Raw genomic sequence first — 8,094 nt, 5'->3', positions numbered from 1 at the left:
ACGACGAAAGTGTTGCGGTGAAGGGGATGCTTTGGTTCATTACACGCAAGAACGATGATGCATCAGGTCCCTACTGATGCGTAGAGGATGTTTTGGTTCTTCTCGGCGTGGGAAGATAATGCGTCGGTTTCTTACTGAGCTGCCGTGGCGATGCACCACGTAACACCGTGATGCAATGAAGATCCGGTGCAATGAACAAAATGGCATCTTCTCCTTGATGCAACACGATGCATGCATGCCCGATGACTGTGCGGTGACTCAACGATTCATCTGAGCTGTGACAGGCCCTGCGACAAGCTTCCCGGTGGTGCGGCGCCGTCTGATGCGATGTCGATCCTCTTTTCCGGCGATGCAAGGCTCTTTCGCGTTGTGAAGCGACAGCTGCAGTTCGGCGGCACGCTTCTTCTTCGTGAGTCGCGCTTCCAGCTCCTTGCGACACGTAGTCCCTCAGAAAGCCAAACACAACTGCAAGCACTTCCAAAGAATTCTTGGGGAGCTGGTGGGTGAAGTCTGTTGTCCCCAAGACTTCAGCAGGAGGCAAGCTCTATCTCAAGCCCTTGGAGATACTTCACAAGTTGAATGGAAGTAGCACAACAGTCCTTTCTCCTCTCTTTGGCAGTCAGGCAACCACTGTAGGCCAATCCCTCACGCTTAGGGATAGTCTTGCCTCTGTATCTCTGGTTCCTCTCCTCAGAAAAGGTTTCTTCTTGATTCCCAAAAGTAATCTAAAGTTCTTGGGTTTGGGTCCCCTCTTTTATACCCATTTTCCCTTTGTTCTCTGAAGGCAGAGAGGCCTTTGCCTAGTCCAAACCAGTTCTGGTCAGTCCCTGATCACTCTGTTTACATGACTCCTTCTTTCCTTTCACAATGCAGGCCAGGGACATCAGATGCGCCACCCTCCCTCTCATCTGCATCTAGATCTCTCTATTCAGCCCTGTTCTGACTAACACTTTCTCCCCCAGCCCCTGTCACTCAAACTCCAGACAAGCAATACACAACCTAGCAGAGGCAGGCTTGGATGATTAGACAAGAAAATACCTACTTTCTAAGAGTGGTATTTACAAACATAGAATGTTAAAACTAACTTCACTCAAAGATGCAATTCATCATTCTGAGTTCAGGTATACTACTCTTGAATTTCTACCTAGTTCCCTGAGACAGTTAGGATCATAAGTTGTAATAATCAAAATGCCCATTCTTGCCTATGGGGTACATGTAACCTGGCAATAGTGAAAAAAGATCCCTATTAGGACATGCCACACACATCAGGGCTTGTCCTACATCTTACCTACAATGCACCCAGCCCTTAGGCCTACCATAGGGGTGACTAATATGCAGAAAAGGGAAGGTTTAGGGACTGGCAAGTGGGTGCATTTGCCCAGTCAACATGGCAGTACCAGACTGCACACAGGCTCTTACAGGTTGCTTTTGTGGGTGGCACAACCAATGCTGCAAGCTTACCAGCAGCATTTGGTTTACAAGCCCTGGGCACACAGTGCACTGTACTAGGGTCTGACAAGCAAACCAAATCAACCAATCATGGAATCAATAATCTATACATCAATTTACCATAGGGGGCACTTGCACTGTGGCACTGGACAGCAGTGGCACAGAGTCCAAGGCTTCTATAACCAGCAAAAACACATGAGGCAACAGAAAACAAATGGAAGGGAGACTCACGTCAAGGTGCCAGGTCTAACACCTAGCATATGTATCTGGAACAGAAATATCTATCTACTACAATAGAATCCCCATTTTACCAAAGAAATAAACAAAAACTAAGTTCACCAATAGACTACCTGTAACACATTTTGGTTGGCAGGCTGTACCGCTTTGGACACAGACACCAACTTAAATTCCAAATACCATTGTGGAATGGCCAAGTCCATGGGCTACACTGAAAAAACCTTGAAGTGTGCACAGGCCACATCACCTACTCCATCATCATACCTTCAACTAACTCTAGTTCATACACCAAATGGGGTCACCACACTCCCCCATCTTATATCTCATCCACTCATGTTTTATACCAGAAGTTGATGGGTAATGACCGTGAGCATCATCCGTAATAGTGGTTTCCTTTTTGATAGTCAGCAGGCACCTATGTTTCATCTATCTTAGCTCATCGCCGTTATGACGAGACCAGGCCGTCATTAGCACAGCTCAATGTGACTCATGACCGCCTGGTCTAGTCATGAGCACACAAGGGGTTAAATGCATATGTTTTTATGAGAATGTAAGCATGTAAAGATTGGGAGTGGTAGTTGGTGTATAGGATGAATGATGGTGAGTGTGTTGGATTGGTTTTAGAGCAGGCTTCTCAAACGAGTAGCTCTGAGCTACCAGTAGCTCTTCAGCCAGCTATAAGTTACTCTCCTGTGTGTAGCCCAGGCTAATAATATAGAATATTCTGCTTGCTTGAATTAATATATGTATACCATAAATTTAGAAATGTGTAAACAATATGAATATGAGTGTATGTTGAGAAGACATATGCTGATGGTTAAAGAAAAATGGCTGAATTTCCAAAATGTATTTAAATATATTATTTGAGTGATAAATCATGCAGCCTTAGAAAGACTAAATTCTCATATCACTACCTTAGTGCCAGAGGTTGTTATGTATTACATATGCAGACTCATTACAAATTGATTACGATGTTTATTTTACTTCTGGCAAAGTTCCTGATCCGTCTGCAATATGTTGTTAAAAGAAATGAATTAGGAAAGGAATAATAAATAAAACAATCATGTAAAGAATGAGCCTTTCTGAGCATAAATGAAACTTTAGTGACAATGCATGAATATATTATGGGCGGGTCAGCGGTGGGGGGTGGGGTCTTTATATACCTACATTGTAGACTGACCTATTGAGTTTACTTTTATTCATTTTTATTAAATTCGCTACAGCGCTTTGAGACCACTCCGGATGATATGAACGCTCAATAAAACCTTATAGCATAACACAACATAACATTAATGCATTTGTTTGGTAAGGAAAGACCCAGGCACGAACCGATTTCATCCTGATCAGCTAGATATAAATATAGCTTTCTTTCTGCCATTTGTAGGAAACACCTTGTCATTATTCAATATAGCACTAGATGGCAGCAGTTTCTAATAAATTGGAAATTACGTTTACTTAGTTCTTCAAAATATAACATGTTATAACGGATTCACTGCATGTGCTCTCAGATATTAGTATTGCTCTAATTGTAATAATGGAAATTCCAGACAATCTATCTAGCCATTAATGACCTGCGTGATACATTGCTTGGCGTAGGTGCGACTCCGCCCTTGCAACAGATATAAATTGGTACCAAATAACTCCCCTATCTTCAAAACAAAGATTCACCTACTCCTAAATGTACAGTTTATGATACCTCCAAAAAACTCTCGGTTCTAAAATAAGCCTAAAATAGTTTCATTTTTACGAGCATTCCAGACACCATCCCCGCCCCAGCATTACACTCAAAGATTGATGTTTCCTTTCCATTGTGCAGGTCAACATAAGGTTAGCAACAGAAACACACATTTAAGAGGCTGTAAGTAACCACACAAATGAAAACCACCCGAAGAGCTGCGTGATATTGAAACATGGCATGATAGGCTCGAATGCAATCTAAGAGACACCTAGGATGTATAATGAAGTGCATGGATATAACCAACACGAGGGACTGGATAGCACGCAAAGGTTAAAAAGAATCTGTCACTTTAAAATCCAGCCCAGCATATCTCTCCTGTCCGTCACAGTGCTAGAACAGGCGTGTACTGTGACGTCGTTTCCGTCTACCCAAATCCCTGCTAGCCGCTGCGGCTTCAACACAGTAAAGGCTTAGAGTCCGCAGAGAGATGATTGCGCATCATGGGGACCCTTCCTGTCGCCCTCTGTCTCCTTTTGTGCGCGGGGACCACGCTCGCTGGATACATCGAGACACTGGCTGCCAATGCCGGTATTGGCTTTGCCGATGCTGAGCCTCAAGTGGCCATGTTTTGTGGGAAGCTCAACATGCACATGAACATGCAGACTGGAAAATGGGAACCAGACCCATCCGGATCCAAGAGCTGCTTTGGTACCAAAGAAGAGATTCTGCAGTACTGCCAAGAGGTGTATCCTGAACTTCAGATTATGAATGTCATGGAAGCACACCAGCCCGTCTATATCGACAACTGGTGCAAGAAGGGAAAGAAGCAATGCAAAGGCCAGTCTCAAATCGTAGTACCTGTTAAGTGTCTCGTTGGCGAGTTTGTCAGCGATGTCCTGCTCGTCCCAAAGACGTGCAAGTTCTTTCATAATGAGCGCATGGATGTGTGCAAGAGTCACCAGCATTGGCACAACGTAGCCAAGGAGGCCTGTATGACTGAAGTCATGCTACTGCACAGCTATGGCATGCTGCTGCCATGTGCTACAGACCAGTTCCGAGGCACAGAATATGTATGTTGTCCCCTGACCATAATTCCAGATGAGGCTCTTTCTAAGGAGGAGGAGGAAGACGTTGATGATGATGAAGAAGAAAATGGGGAAGATTATGATCTATATAAAAGCGAATTCCCCACCGAGGCCGATGTAGAGGACTTCACTGCTGCTGTGGAGGAAGAGGAAGAGGAAGAGGAGGACGTTGTGGAGGATAGAGATTACTACTACGACAGCTTCAAAGATGAGGAGCACAATGATGAAACCCCAACAGAAGCTAGTAACACCAAAACCCTTTCGCAGAAGGACTTTGTTGTTAATGTGAAAGTTCTCCCAACACTGCAACCCACAGACGATGTGGAAGTCTACTTTGAGACCCCAGCTGACGATAGCGAGCATGCACGCTTCCAAAAGGCCAAGGAGCACTTGGAGATCAGAAACCACAACCGCATGGACCAGGCGAAAAAGGAGTGGGAAGAAGAAGAGCACCAGGCTAAGAACTTGTCAAAGGCTGAAAGGCAAACTCTTATCCAGCATTTCCAAGCTAGGGTGGAATCCCTGGAGAAGGAAGCAGCAAGTGAGAAGCAACAACTAGTGGAGACTCACCTGGCTCGTGTAGAGGCAATGCTGAACGACCGCCGTAGCATTGCATTGGAGAATTATCGTGCTGCACTGCAGTCAGATCCTCCCCTGCCTCATTGTATCTTGCAAGCCATAAAGCGATACATGCGTGTTGAGTATAAAGACCGTCTCCACACTGTCCGCCATTACCAACATGTCCTAGCTGTAGACCCGGAAAAAGCAGCACAAATGAAATCTCAGGTAATGACACACCTCCATGTGATTGAAGAGAGGATAAATCAAAGTCTCTCACAGTTGTACAAGATTCCTTATGTAGTGCAAGAGATTCAAGAAGATATTGATGAGCTGCTACAGAAGCAGAATACAGATGTAGACCAGTTCATCTCCTCCATCGTCGAGTCTCCGGTAGACGTCCAGGTGAGCTCGGAAGAAAGCGAAGAGCTCCCCCGGCCTGAAGATAAGAGCTTCCGTCCGTTCCAGGTGAAATCTTACACCACCTTGGTGGAACCAGAAGGATCTGGCATGGCCGACCAGAATAGACTGATTGGGGCAGGGGAGAAGACAATCAACCGCAAGAGTAAGATGGAAAAGAAAGTGGATTCGGAGGGGTCCTTACGTGAAAAATTTACCTTCAGCAGCAGTGCCTTGATTGGTCTACTCATAATAGTTGTTGCAATAGCCACTGTGATTATTATCAGCTTAGTGTTACTTAGAAAGAAGCAGTATGGTACTATCAGCCATTGCATTGCAGAGGTTGACCCAATGCTTACCCCAGAGGAATGCCACCTGAGCAAGATGCAGAACCATGGCTATGAAAATCCCACATACAAATACCTGGAAAAGATGCAGATCTAAGAGCAATGGACGCAAACTTAGCCTTTTAGGGACAGAAGAGGGCAAAATGGAAAGGAAGGGGAGATTTCGAGTCTGGGATCAACTACTGACCAACTGTTGCTTATGAGGTGGCTTCATCTTAAACACTGAACTCTGATCATTCACAGACAAAAAAAACTACTGTAGACTGCAATTTTTTCCATTCTTTTGAGATGGGTGCGAGATAATGATATATGAAATATAAATCTTCAATGATAAATCTATTACTGATACTTGGCCTCAGGTGTAGTTATTTATTGTTATTAAATTAATCAGATTATCAGTCCAAATGTAAGTTGTGGTTTCGAAACTCTATATCATTATATATATATATATATATATATATATATATATATATATATATATATGCCATGCCCGCAAATTCAAACGGAGGGAAGCAGGGAAAACGAGGTCGCTGGGACCGGTTCCAGAAGAGGAACGGGGACTAACAGAAACAACAAGATCAGTAATAAATCTCACCGACTAAAACCTATTGCGGGTGAGACTGCGGTCTTGAATCTGGGTTTATCATACTGTCCACCTTGTAACATGAATTATGTGGTCACCAGAATGGACATTTACAGGTTCACCCATAAATTAAAGCTAAGTAAGTTTTTCCAGCTACAACCGAAGAACTAATCCATAGTCCCGCAATCCTGGCAGTTGAAAACCGGGAATCCTTTGAGGAGATGTGGGCACTACAAAATAAACAGCAGGAATCTAGTCAGGCCAGGGGATGCTCCGTCAGTGAATCCATGGGCCATTGCAATACTTATTTTAAACCTAAATCCACCTTTCAGCCAATTATGATCCATGATAACTTGGATACTTATCAGGAGATTGTCGTACAGGACTTGAAGAAACTATACACCACCACTAACAAAAAAGAAATTCTATATTAGCAAACAAAATTGGTGTTACAATCAACTTATCAGCAAATTGGAATTAAATCCTGACATCATAGTAAAACAAGCTGATAAGGGTGGCAACATGGTCCTGTGGCCCGACAGATGTATTTAAAGGAGGCTGAAGTTTATCTGGGTGATTCCTCGTGCTACCGAAGGAGCAATATCCAAATCTTAAAAGCGGCAATATCTGAAATTGCAAGCCTGGAGAAGTGTGGGCCTATTATCAGAGGGAAAATTTCGTTTTTTGAAAAAAGAACACCCAGTGATTCCATCTTTTTATTTGATCCCGAAGATCCACAAGGGGGCTGATAGACCCTCAGGACGGCCCATAATATCGGCAATTGACAGTTCAACAGAAAATGTGTCCAAGGACATTGACTATTTTCTCCAGGACTCGGTAAAGTCATTAGATTCTTATGTCAAGGATTCCTTTGATTTCTTGCGCAAAGTGGAGCAGTTTTCTTGGGGACCCAATATGTTTTTAATGACTTTGGATGTCTCTGCCTTATATACTTCTATAAGACACTGTGATGGACTGAGGGCCATGGAATTCTTCCTTAATAGGCGTCCCATGAATTTTGCTGCCCATAATAAGATGCTACTGAGCATGACACAGATGTGTCTGGAGCAGAATTTTTTCATTTTCAATAATGCCATCTATCAGCAGGTCAGGGGTGTGGCTATGGGGGCCTGCTTCTCCCCCAGCTACGCATGCTTGCACATGGGGCTGTGGGAGGTGCGGGTCCTGCATGGTCAACACCTGGAGATTGCCACAGATAACATCCTTCTATATCTGCGCTATATAGATGATTTATTTATTATCTGGAAGGGCTCCCAAGCTAGTGCCATGGCATTTGTGGAAGAATTGAATAGAAACAGTTTAAATCTCAACTTCACATCCAACATTAGTGCCACATCATTATGTTTTTTGGATGTGGAGGTATATGTTGAGAATAATACCCTTGCGACCAAGTTGTACAGGAAGCCTACTGCCGGCAACACGGTCTTACACGCTGCCAGCCATCCTCCAGCTCATCTGATACAGAGCATCCCCTACGGGGAGATGCTTCAGATCAGAAGGATTTGTAGCACAGATTCCGAATGTGCGGCAGCTCAGGAGGACAGTAAGAAATGCTTCCTAGTTAGAGGGTATTCCAACCAAATTCTTACCAATGCCATTAAACGCACTCAGACCATCACTAGGCAGGAGGCCATGATTCCAAAGACAAGGGTAGATCTAGCTAGAGGTCAGGATTCCAATATACCATCATGTATTATATTAACATATAATCGTCAACATGGGGAGCTTAGAAAGATC

The 8,094-nt window shown here is 43.8% G+C and overlaps 1 pseudogene across 1 annotated transcript; it reads left to right on the top strand.

Annotated features, from left to right (window-relative positions):
* Positions 1-3,864: 3,864 nt before the first annotated feature.
* Positions 3,865-6,153, top strand: LOC147707350 (amyloid beta precursor like protein 2 pseudogene; annotated as a pseudogene). Its single transcript, XR_015296616.1, has one exon. The product of XR_015296616.1 is annotated as an amyloid beta precursor like protein 2 pseudogene (transcript).
* Positions 6,154-8,094: the final 1,941 nt, after the last annotated feature.

This window comes from Lissotriton vulgaris, chromosome 6 (genome assembly GCF_964263255.1).
Source record: "Lissotriton vulgaris chromosome 6, aLisVul1.2, whole genome shotgun sequence".
Lineage (NCBI taxonomy): Eukaryota > Metazoa > Chordata > Amphibia > Caudata > Salamandridae > Lissotriton > Lissotriton vulgaris.
The sequence above is the reverse complement of the archived record's forward strand: the minus strand, read 5'-3'. Positions and strand labels throughout refer to the sequence as shown.